Source organism: Lactuca virosa, chromosome 1 (assembly GCF_052849685.1).
Source record: "Lactuca virosa cultivar CGN04683 chromosome 1, Lactuca_virosa_CGN04683_v6, whole genome shotgun sequence".
Classification (NCBI taxonomy): domain Eukaryota; kingdom Viridiplantae; phylum Streptophyta; class Magnoliopsida; order Asterales; family Asteraceae; genus Lactuca; species Lactuca virosa.
Window position 1 is genome coordinate 54,062,608 of NC_136426.1, and position 13,888 is coordinate 54,076,495.

At 31.1% G+C, this 13,888-nt stretch overlaps 1 long non-coding RNA gene across 1 annotated transcript; it reads left to right on the forward strand.

The window, feature by feature from the left end:
• The first annotated feature begins 7,038 nt into the window (after positions 1-7,038).
• On the forward strand, positions 7,039-9,197 carry LOC145104780 (uncharacterized). The gene is made up of 4 exons (XR_013707167.1): positions 7,039-7,130; positions 7,883-8,343; positions 8,489-8,539; positions 9,116-9,197. It is a non-coding gene; the product is annotated as an uncharacterized LOC145104780 (long non-coding RNA).
• The last annotated feature ends 4,691 nt before the right edge of the window (positions 9,198-13,888 follow it).

Sequence of the window (13,888 nt, forward strand, 5' to 3'; positions counted from 1 at the left end):
GTAAATTGTTTCTTAACAATAATATTCTTTCGGAATGGATTAGTGTTTTTGTTATATTTTAATGTTTTTTTTTTCTTTTTTAATCATTTTTAGTTTTAATCTTTAAAAATAAATGTAATCCTTAAACCATTATTTGTCATGATTTTTTTAGATTGCATGTAATAATTGTTTATAGTCTTATTCTTTACGGATGAATGTAAATAGTGATTCTTAAAGAATAAAATTTGTATTCCTTAGAAAATGTTATTCTTGATAATATGTTGTATAATTCTCTAAGAATGTTTAATATAGAAAATATCTTGAATGAAACCATATTATGCAAGAATAAAACCGCAAATATATTTACTAGTTTATTGTTGACTTTTTGTTATTCTGACAGAATAAAATCGGTTATTATTAAAAATAAGATTAAAATTTAATTAGAATTAATTTAAAAAATTCATATTTTTGAAAATAAGGGAATTAATGGTCCCTTAAAATCCGAAATTTTCATTTTTTAAAATAGGTTAATTGACCAAAATACCATTTTGCTAAAATTTATGTGATTATATGATATATGCTATCCTATTATAATATCATAAACCCCCAGATCATGACTATTGATTCTATTCGTCCGATGGTCCAGATTTGTGCATTCTGTCACACAATAGTTAGTAAAAACAAAATAACCTAAGCCTATATATATATATATATATATATATATATATATATATATATATATATATATATATATATATATATAGAAAAAGTGATTATGTGGCTGTTATGTACCTAAGCTTAGATATACAACCTTTTAAACGACATAGTTTTAAACAAACAAATCCAATTTCATTTTATTTTAGTTTTGTTTTAATAGAATACCATTGAATTAAGTCCAATTATGGAATGAAAAAGATCAGTTATGTATATTTTTATTGCAAATAAGTATTGAAGTTTATAAAGAAAATAAAAAACCAATTTTTTTAACGAATATAACTCAAGCGTTTTGTCTTTCAATTGAAAAATTATATCCAATGATTTTGTGAAAAACTTGATTGACTTATTACATATTCTTCTTTTATCTTTTATGTTATTAGTTTTCATTTAGAATTTAGTAGGGTTGATTAAATGATCATGACTTTTAATGTTTTACGTTCTTAGACACAATGAAAAAAAAGAACATAAATTTGATCGATTCAGTAAGTCGCATGATTAAGGAATAATAGTAAAAGAGATATCATGATTAGTTTGAATATAAATAAATCAATACTACATTGTTTGGAGGGTTCTATATATAAGCTTAGGTACATGACATCCACATATTCCCTAAGCTATATATATATATATATATATATATATATATATATATATATATATATATATATATATATATATATATATATATATATATATATATATATATATATATATATATATATATATATATATATATATATATATATATATATATACTACGTGTATACCCGCGCAAAGCGGCGACGACAATTATTATTGTTTCAATAAATGGTTTTTTTATTCAGAAAATGTTATTTAACTTTTTCAATGGCTATAAATTTTCTGGCTGATATGTTAAAAAATTTCATGGCCAACCTTTAGACAAACATCATGCCCACATTAAAAAAAATTAATTGATGTGTCCTTCCTTAAATATTTTCGTTGATTATTTTTTACCATGATTATTTTTTATTCATAAAAAGATGAGTGGTTTGTGCATAACAGATTTGTACATTAAGTTATCAAGCATGTACCTCTTAAATTTCAAGAAAAAATTAAATATACTTTATAATATAGTTAATATATATATATATATATATATATATATATATATATATATATATATATATATATATATATATATATATATATATATATATATATTGTCACACCCCATACCGAAACGGCGGAAACGTTCGGGGGCGGAGGACGTGATGTATAGTATCACAACAATTGAATAATAGTAATCAAAGCAACAACAACCATTGTATTAATAGTATTGTGTTTACATTTCATTTGAATCATACATGATTGACTCCAAAAGTAAATAACAAGTAAAGACTCGAAACTACAATGCTCCGTCTTCTTGAACCCCGTGCGTGTACCTGTCTACTAATGTCTTGAGAATACAAGTAGGTTTTGAAAGAGTATCAGCATAAAGCTGGTGAGTTCATAAGTGTTTAGTTTTGGAAAAATTGTTCTTTGTTCTTTCGAAAAGTGTGTTATCTTTCTCCAGAAAACCTTATATTTTCTTATGTAATGAATGTATAAACCTTCAGTAAAAATGACTCTTACTAGTTTCTCCTGCGAGTATTTAGTGTATATAAATCATATACAATCCAGATCGAACAAACAATCGATTGTGTGGTTCTGTCCCAAGCCCACAACCAAACAAGGAACATGAAGTGAGGCGGAGTCCACACATTCCACTGGTTGTCGGATCCTCATGTACATAATCCTGAAGTATTCACTAGATACTTGCAAAGTTAACTGTATTGTTCCTTTGATATCTGTTGAAAGTGTTCCTCAAGAAAATCCATTATTTTCTTATTGTATGTATGATTAACCAATTCTTTTTATAACTACTTAGCTCATACTAGCTATGTATAAACCAATATCGAACAGACGATTGATTGTGTGGATCTGCCCTAAATCCACAACCAAACAAGGAACAGGAAATGAGGCGGAAACCACACATTACATGGTTTGTCGGATATTCTTCACACATAGCCTGGATGCATAAACTGAGAAATTACAAAATTATTAGTAATGTTCATTAGTAAAATGAATAACCGCTTGTTTGTAAAGTACTAATGTTTACCATGGAAAATCCTATATTTTCCTAAGTGTATGTTATGTATGTATTATGTACGAAAACCTTTGTATGAAAACTCTTGTATGAAACCATTGTATGAAACCATTGTATGGAACCATTGTATGAAACCATTGTACGAAACCATTGTATGGAACCATTGTATGAAACCATTGTATGATAGTCTTATTACATTAATAAAACTAGTTGAATGTATGTTGTATGGTATACTGAAAGTGTTGTTAATACCCTCCTGTGATCACCAAGTACACACGAGTTATGGAAATCTAGATCGAACAAACAATCGATTGGGTGATCCCGCCCTAAGTCCATAACCAAACAAGGAACAAGAAATGAGGCGGAGATTACACATCCCACTGCAAGTCGGATGTTAACTTCATATTACCCTGGTGTATATACTAAGTTATAACATAGTTATTAACCCTAATGTTAGTTCGTTCGATCTATTATTACGTGGACGAGTCGTTGTTTCACCTGTGGATTCTTATAACCATACTATGGACGATCAACATTTCAACGTACTCCGACGTACGTCGATAAAAATGACGTTTGTCACCCTCGGTTGACTGTAGCTAATAGTCAGGGTGCGGGATTGTCACTCCCGTATAGATCTATACACAAACTCACGCTCTCCCTCCAGGTGACTCTGGTTACAAGGCGTCTCACACTATAGTTCTCTCAACGAATCCGTGAATAATACTATGAAAACCCTTTTTGTTATGAATCCTTATAAAATAATATCTTTTATTTCATAATTCATAAGTTTGTTTCCTCTATTCTGAAAACTGTGTTTGTAAAGTTTGTATCTTAACATGTTTTGTAAAACCGATTTCAAGTCTAGTAGTGACGATGTTTTACTATGTATGTAAGTTCTATGTTCAATGTATACTAGTGATAGGAAAAATATAATAAACCAAAATTATATTTTAAACACAAAATTACTTGTGCTTTTACTTGTATTCCCCCCCCCCCCTGAAAACATTAAAAACTCGGGAAAATATAGGGGTATGAACTCACCTTATGTGTTTGATTCGATTGAAAGTCCGCGTAAGGATAAGGAATTCCACGAATGAATTCCCGAGACACAACGAGTCCTAAATGACATATAATAGCATATATAGGCATGTAATTAGTGTTTTGGACAACTAACATGCAAGGAAACACCCTTAGGGACTAGGAAACACTTGAAATTAAGTGTTACAATCACATGTGATTGACTAAAAGGGGTCTACGGCCATACAAGGGAGTGTACGGCCAAGGGTTCACAACCAATGTGTGTGTACGACCATGAGTGTACGACCATGTAGTGTACGACCATGTAGTGTACGACCATACACCCATAGAAGGAACATGCAAAATGGGTGATTCGATCCATGGGGAATCTAGTGGGTCTAATGCTCAACAAGAATATGAAATAAGTTGGCATTTTGGAGGTCCTTTTGGGGTGTCTTGAGGTGTGTACGGCCATACAAGGGTGTACGGCCGTACACTCCATTTTTTTTTGCAAAATGGTCGATTTTTGGGTCTTAAATCAAAGGGGTTCAAGGGTTCAAGAGTTCTAATGACTAACTAGCACCTAGCAAGTGTTTAAAGCCTTATATCATAGAATTAACAAGGGTGTACGGCCATAGATAGAGTGTACGGCCGTACACTCTTGATGTTCTTGAGTTTTGAAGATGATTCATTGATGAAATCATGAATCCTTCCTAGATAATGAAATAAATCAACTAACCAAGGAAGAATACTCACTTTTCTTGAAGATCTAGGTGAAAAAGCTTCATGATATTTGAGAGAGAATCCGAGTTCTTAACTTTGAAGTTGAAGAAATGAATGAAAAATGAGGGGAAGGCTTATATATAGGGGTGGGTGTACGGTCAACAAGGGTGTACGGACGTACACTCCCTTTGATGGAGTGTTCAGCTTGATTTCAATGCGAAGAACCTAAGCAACTCAATCCTATACCCAATGCTTGAATGTACTGAGCTTAGAACCCTTAAACTGACTCTAAACAATGCTAAAAGATAGCAGAAATGAGTCTGACTTTCGATTGAATTGAATGGTTGGACTTTACAAGGCAAGAATTTTTGGGTTGTCACATATATATATATATATATATATATATATATATATATATATATATATATATATATATATGGTTCAATTGAGAAAAAAAAAGGTTGAGAATGAGGGAATGAATCTGGGCCACTCCTTTCGAATCTGCCGCGAAAGTGCTTCCGCTTACCGGGCCGACAACACAGGTCATATTCATATATGAATAAATGTATTTATATTTGAATACTTATATTCATATATGAATAAGTATAGCGGAACTGGTTATTCATATATGAATATGGTTGTGGTGGGTGGTGGCGAAGGTGGAGGTGGTTGGTGGTGGTCGGATGTTGTGGTGGCGGAGGTGGCTGATGGTGGTTGATGGTTATGGAGGTGGTGGTGGTGGTTGGTGGCGGAGGGAGGTGGTGTATTCATATATGAATACACATATATTTATATTCATATATGAATATTACTCATTCTCTGTCGGCCCGGTACGTCAGAGCGTTTTGCGGCAAAAATAAATAATTAGCTGAGAATGTATCCCCCATTCTCAACTTTTTTTTGTCAATTAAACTTACCTCTCTCTCTCTGTATATATATATACATATATATATATATATATATATATATATATATATATATATATATATATATATATATATATATATTGGAAAAATCAATAGAAAATGCATAAATCTAAAAAAACTCTAAAAACCCTTAAAAATGTATAAAAAATACTTTGAGATATCTAATCATTTTTTTTTGACTTTACAAACATAAAGCTCATTACTTTTTTTTTTTTATAAAATCACTGAAAAAAAATTAAATTTCTTTTTTATAAAAACAGAAATTCGAAATTTTTTTCAGCGAATTTGTTCAAAATCCTGCGATTTTAGCCTTATAAAGTAAAAAAAAAAAAGATTAGATATCTTAAAATATTTTATTTCTATGTAATACTATTGATTTTCTAGGTTTTAGGGTTTCCAAACCTTTACGCATTTCTATTGATTTGCATATATATATATATATATATATATATATATATATATATATATATATATATATATATATATATATATATATATAAATTCAAGAGTAAATTGGCAATAATATGATATGACCCATAATTCAAAATATATATATTATTATATATAAAATACTCACTAAATAAGCCTAAATTAATATATATATATATATATATATATATATATATATATATATATATATATATATATATATATATATATATATATATTAAAGGAATCCTATTCTTAGCAGTAAACTTTTTAACTATTTCGCAAAACTGGCCCTCTGTTTATGGGTGTCTTTGCAATTCTGTCTCCTTTCTTTCTCATTTGTTATTGTTTTTTGTAGGGGGCCAATTTATGTCATTATACAATTTCTTTATTTACATGTGTTGTTTTTAATTTGCTTCACCGTTTTTTCGGCCAATCATCTTTTGATTTCTGTTAATGTTTTGCCGACAATCTTTATGTATCTCTGTTTCTCTGTTTCTTCGTCTTCCATTAGTTTTTTTGTCCTCTTCTTTTCTTCGTAGGTAAAGTTCTTCGACTGTTTGTTATTTTATTTTTTTTGTTCGGCTTCTTTGTATTGTTTTAGTTTACGTTTTGGCGGTATGTTTGGCCTCCGTAAGTGTGGGTATGTTAATGTTGGGTCCTTCATTTCTGATGCCCATAAAATCGTTTCCTTCAAAACATGTTATGCTTTCTCCTCTCTCCATCTAACGCCGACGACCCTGTTCAACGTCTTCACAACCCCTTTATCTTCGTCCCCTCTCTCAACTGCCCGTTGTGAGGCCTTCTATCATAATGCCATCTAGAAGCTATCTATAAAAAACCAAATATTAGGGCCCGGTTTGGGTTTATCATCTGTAACTGGGAAACCTGCTACAAGCAACAACCGTTATCGACTGATGATCATCTTCTCGACGTCGTCTTCACCAGTATCTCCATATTCTGTTCCCGCCTCTTTCATCCCTCCCTTTTTGTCATCTGTTAGATTACATATAGGTTAATTTGTTCTCTAATAACTTCTTTTTGTATATTCGTTGATTATTTACAGATTTGTGTACTGAAATGGTTAAGAGATTCATATCTTACAACTTTTTTATGTTTAATTCTTTTTGTCACTGTAACAGAATGTTCAAGACCCTAGGCTTCTAACAGAGGATAAAAGAAGCTGATCCCATCACCATCAACAATAAAGTCAATGAATCAGATCTTAAATGGTAAGATTTACATGAATCCTTTGAATTTTTTATAAAGGGGCATAATGAAACATCTGCACATGTGGTATTAGGAGGTTAGAATATGATTTTCGTTTTTCCCAAAAAGAACATTTTATGTCTATAAGCAAACATTTTTCAGCAGGTGCAATTATGGTTCCTCTTGGTGGCTTATTGGCTGCATGTCGTAAGTGAATGTGCAGATTATATTTTCATGTGGGATGGTATGAAGTTTTTTTGTGTGGATATCTAACTTGGAGTATTGATCCTAGGTCATTGATTTATAGTTTATGGTATGGATAGACCAACAACACCTTCTCTATTTGTATATGGAAAATATGGAAGTATATACAATTTTGCTGGAAGTAGGATGTTCTAAGGCACTCAAGTATTTGTTCCACTTTTCACTTCTTTATATTAAAGTATTGAAACTTTTTTTATTAGGCCATGTGAACATTTTAAAGAAGAGTCATTTTTTTCTTATTTTTTTGATTTGTTTGTTATTTGGCTAAATGTTTGAGAAGGAATGAGTTGATTTAAGTTTATGCATAACATATTTAGATAGAATTTTTTGAAAAAAACACTAAAATGAGGTATACATGACATGTCGAATGAAACAACCGAAAATTGTTATGCTAATTTTTGTTTCTGGGAAGATTGTTCATATAGGAGCTAAGGTGTGATAATTTAGTTAACCTTTTTGAATGTTTGATTCCATAAGTTCACTTTAATCTTTTCCTATTTTTCCCTTTCAGGTTAGAGATGAAACTTATACGACACTTGAGCACATATATCATGTGCTTACAGAATTCAGAAAGAATCAGCAGTGATATGTTTTTTCACTAATCCATTGCATTTTTCCCCATTGATATTTTCCTCGAATAGTTTTAAAAGGGTATCAAAGACTTGACTGAATATGTTGTTTTTTTTTGTTGCAGATTCTTGATTTTGGATGAAATGGTTTTTTATGGGGTTGGGGTTGACTTTAGGGTTTGACCTGCCATGGGACTTTTAGAGTTTTAGTGGTAAAAGGAAGGACAAGTGTAAATATGATGTTGGAATTGGAAATAGAATGGAAGGGATTAAGTGAAAGCAAATGTACCCACTTCTTTTTCCTTATTTTTTTTTATTAATGTTGACCAGGGGTTGACTTAAAAATCAAGCAGCTTACAATTGGTGGAAGGAGAATAAAGCTTACAATTTGGGACACTGTTCAGTAAGGAGCCAGCAAATGTTGCTTTATTAATCTCATTTACAAAATTTCTTTAATATAAAAACAATATTTCCTTATATAATAGTTAGTTTAGATGATTTTTTTTCAGAATAAGTATTTTTCATATTTATTCTGATGTTTATTGCAGCTGGACATGAAAGGTTTAGGACATTGACATAACGGTGGTAACTGATTCGAGGTAATTCCATTGTTTACATCTATAGTGTTCGGTGTGATGGAATGGAATCATCCATTCCATCAGAATAAGAAAAAAATGTTTGTTTCTCTAATGTAATGGAATAGGCAATTCATTACGGTGTGCATTCCATTCCATTCAACTAAACTCATTTTTTAATCATGAAACAGCCGAAAGAACACAAAATATGAACAAATACTACATATTTTTGATGAGGTTCATTATGCCATTTTTGCATATGCATAAGAGATTCCATAGAAATTAGATATATTCACACTACTTATGACATATTGTTTGTTTTTAGTATATGTTTAACTGCAATGTTGATAAATTTCATTTTGCATATGATATGATGTTGATGGTGCTTCTTGCAGTTTTGTGTGTTTACAAGTCATTTTTTATGTTTTCGCACACTTACTTCAGGCTAAATTTGTTTTTTTTCTGATATATATTTTGAAACATTTTTTAACATATTCCATTTTGATGTTTTTACAGATTATGCATTATATCTATCGGTTTTTAAAATTTTCTATTAGAGCATTGCAGTTTTGATCTAATTAATCACATTGTTCTTTTTAGATGTCTATGTGGCGTTGTAATGATGAACTTCATGTTTGGGAAGAAGAACTGTATAAATCAACAAGGAGAGATGTGAAACATTACATAGGTACTATTACTAATACTATCAAGTAGCATTAACAAAGTGAAATTACGAGAATACCCTTTCAAAGTTACTTATGTAAATTTGGGGTGTTTTGTTTGTTCAGAGTTCTGGAAACATGTTCCTCCAACTGAACCTTATCGAGTGATTCTTGGTTATGTAAGAGACATGTTATATAAAACCCATGAAAGATCTCGCCATCTTTTAGCGCATGGCAAATCGGAGATCCCAGAAGAAGCAGTTTACGCCAATGTTGAACAGGTAACTCTTAATATTTAATTATTTATATTAAATCTTTGATAACATTTTAAGTTAATCAACAAAATAACTAAAAGAGATAAGTATAACACCAAAATACCATATTTCCGTATTTAACGCAAAATTGACCAACTTTTTTGCGAAAAAAGTTCATAACTTTGCGATATTGTTTTTTCTGACATCACATTTCGCTTTTTGAATTAGTCTTCTTTTTTAAAAACTAATGTCATTTTCAAGAGAAAAGAAATCTAGAATTTTTTCTGTACAACGAGAATTAAGAACAAAAATATAACAAAATGTTTTTTTATGTCATTGAGCCAATTGATGGGAAAACAGTTGAAGAAGTTGTGAGATTAGGATTATTCATCATTTGTTTGTAAAAAAATTTGTAATGAACTGTTGATGGGATCTTTTCATTTTGTCAGGTAGAAAGAGTAAAATTTGCAAATACAACTTTGAGAAGAGTTCTTCTATCTCCTTCATTTTCTGAATTCTTTTCAGAAAATGGTCCCCTAGATATGATGGATGAAGATGTAAACCTTTCGATACGTTTGAAGCAAAGTTTGACTGTATGGGACTTTGTTCTTTCGGAAATGCTAGCAACTACAACATTCTATTCTACAATTCAACCTTACCATTTAGGTCTTTTTTAGTGTTCTTTTGGTTCAATTCTGGAAAATAGCAATGTTACAACAGGTGCAGGGGATTTTTTGTGGCTGGAGTTTTATCAAAAGTTGCTGAAGATTTGTCACTATTGCAGGATGAGAAGAGGTTAAGAGAGGATTTGAGTTTTGCAAATACTTGTGGTGCAGTTAATATGATAGGGAGAGGGCAATTTCGACATTACCCATTAGAGAAGTTTTTATGGATGCTTTCCTCAATAGTATTGTGTAAGTTTTCTTGCAATGTGTGGCAACATACTTTACTTCAGTTCATCTTACATTTTAGATTAATAAAAATGAGGAAACATTTACTATTTTATCTTTTATAAGTACTTTATGGCAACGCACTATTTAAATTTCATATTTATCGAGATTTACTTTTTTACATTTCTGTTTATTTTTTTAGAAAGTACAATGCTATTTTTTGCATCATGACCAACTTTCTTGGTAAGTTGCTCCTCATAACAATAAATTCTAGAATTATGTATGCAAGATTTGAAATTATCACCTAGAAACTAGTGGCTTATATGTGTTTCAGGTAAAAAAAAAGACAATCTTATCCCTCTAAACCTAATGTTATGGTAAATGAAAACTATATGGATATTTTTGGAACTACTGTTGATGTATAAACTTGAAAGGTGCATAATGCATATGTGTATGGAGTGTGTGTTATATTGTATTTGTAGTTCTAACTTTTTTTGTTTTAAAAAATGATTTTTAATAGCTAGGAACAACTTATATTATTTATTTAATGAGTTGGGTGTTCTCTATCAAGTTGGTTAGCTAAAAAAGTAAAATTAATTAAATTGTGTCCTTAGTTATCATGTAAGTTTGTTTTGTGAAAGCGTGTTTTTTTCGGAACTTTACATATCTTTTAAATAATGATTTTACTGTTTTGCATATAGATCCTAATCTTTTGTTGTATTTTTAAATTTAGGTTTCTATATTAGCTACCTCTAAAAAATCAGGAAACAACAAAATAGAGTATGTGGTAAGCTGACTCTCATATAATCATAATTCTTTCAATGATATTTTCAAAGTCATCTTATGTAGATTTAGTGTAGGCTAAAATGAAGGTTTTAAATTTTGTTTTATAGTCACATTTATATTACCTTTTTCTTTAATTCTTCTAAAATTTTAACAAATATTTGTTCTATTATGCAGCCAGATATTATTAGCGACTTCCATTCACATTTAGGTCAATTTGTTATATCTGCTGCCAAGGAAATGAAGGAGTCTATAATCTTCTTTTTTCCAAAAAAAGGAAAACAAAAATAATAAGATAGTTTTATTAATTTAGTGATATGGAAGTTGGTATTTACTTAAGAAAGATAGTTGGTTATTATAATGCTGGAACAGTTGAATTCATTATTCATACCCTCTCTATCATTTTTATTAATTTGTTTTATAAATGGTGGTTGTTGTTGTTGCACTTCCTGTTTATCTTGCAATACAACAGTAATCTTTGGTCATTGACACTTTTTCCTCAATGTTTTGTATAATTTGACAACCTTGGTCCTTATAAGCCTAAATTTTTAAGTCGGTCCCTCCACCGCATCCCTCAACCAATCACTTTCATTTGCTTCCACCGCCTTCTACTATTTCATGTACCTATCACTTTCATATGTGTTGTTCTATGAGTTTTTGCCGGTTTGAAATGGTGTCACTCACTCCACCGCCTTCAAATTCTTTCCTACATTGTTTTTTATTCAAAGTTCTTTCATACCAGTCTCACTCTTCTTTCAAATTCATCTGAAGTCGACGAAACCTTCTCGCCATCACCATCCATTCTTATTCAAAGTTCCTCCCAAATTCTATACTTCTGCAAACGATCGTTATGCTCCACCCAAATCGAAATATTCTCTATCATTGTACATCCTTGAAGAACATTGGACACACATCTGCTTTAACCATCGTCAAACTGCATACAACTGTTAAATCGATATCTCCACCACCATAATCATAGTCGTTTACCATATGGGTTTTCTCTCGATGCTTCAACCAGGAATTATTTTGTGAAATTGATTATTGAATATTCATAACCAGAGGCTGAAAATGGATTTGGATTTATTGAGAGGGCTAATCAATTTGGGTTTTTGTGATAGAATATGCAATTTCGGTATCTGATGTAAATCAAAAACGCTTTCTTCTTCATATGGAACTGCATACACCTGTTAAATTGATCTCTCCACCACCATCAACATATCCGTTTACCATCTGGGTTTTCACTCGATGCTTAATCCATCTGGTAATTTTTCTTTCTGAACATGGATAAAATAAATATGAAGCATATCCTCAAATCAAAGATTCATCATGTTGATAAGGTATGGAAGACTTTTACATGCTGAATATGGTACTTTTGAAATGACAGTTAGATATGTATTTTCTTAAAAAATCAAAGAGGAGCCTTATTCTATTTGCACTTCTTGTCTTCGTATCAGTATCCCATTGGAGAAACCTTTGTGTATTTTTGTCCATTTTTCCAACTGAAGATGGTTGTCATCCTACTTTACTTCACTATTCTTTTACATGTTACTGTTGAGCCTTTTATCTTACGATCCCAATTGTACATATATGTGAAGGATAAGACAAAAGTTGATAGAAAATTAGAGGTTAGTTTTGTTGTCTTCTTATGTGATTTGGGCATTCCATGTATGAATGGGTTCATTTTCTATGGAAGTTAGGCATACATTTTATTTATGAAGGTTTAAAAATGGTAATTGTTTTAAAAGAGGTTTCCTATTATTGTATTATTTTCCTGCTGTTGACTAATTTCATCTCATCATAATTATAATATTTTTCTTCACTTAATATATCATGTGTAGATTTACTCAAAGTAGAGAGGACGTACATTATCTGTAAAAGGGTTATGTTGGGAAGAGAATATTATGTTTTGGAAAATCATACATAGTTGAAGTTACATACACCTGTGAAGTTGACCAACATTCAGTAGCTTATGTAGATGGTTGTTTTGCTTTTTTTCTCTTTTATGAAATCAGATACCCATATGTGCTTTTCTGATGTGGTAATGTTTGAAATGATTGACTCAAATGTGGATGAAATTGTTTCAATGATCTGATAATGCTTGAAATCTGATATGATAATGTTTCAAATCTGAGTTGATAAAATTAAGATTTGGATCTGCTTAATTTTTGCATTATAGAATGTTAGGAGAGATGCCTTGTATGCCAATTGTATGAGCTTGTAGATTTGCATGCTAGTTCTGATTAACCAGTGATAGTTTGGCCTTATATGTGATTCCTTGTAGCCTATGAAGTGTGGGATGATAGATTGGGTATAATTTGTATGCGTAAGGCAATCAGTAGTGGGAGTGAGAGCTCCTAGTATGATTTGTAGTATGTAGGATTGGATGCTCATGATTATTCTGTGAAATGGAGTGTTACTACACGAATGTTGCATGCTTTGTGCTTTGTGGAACTCATCAATGATGTGATTTAGCTATTAAGTGAATATGTCAAGTCACATGTGGCAAAGGTTGGATAATCTCAGATTGACACATTTGACCTTATTGCGCAACTCTCGTTTGAGTCCAACCGTTGTAGGGATGAGTCTGTTACTTGAAGGATTATCTAACCTTTGTTGTAGTTATTGTATTCATGAGGTGGGTGACTGACATTACGGGGAGTTCTTCAGCAGCTGATGGCAGGGTGAGGTCGGGAACCTAGGAAAGCCTAGGGAATTGATTCAGTAGGTTTCGTTGCGCTGGTTAGCGAATGTTGGTGTATGGATTGAGAAGGCGACTTAGAGGAT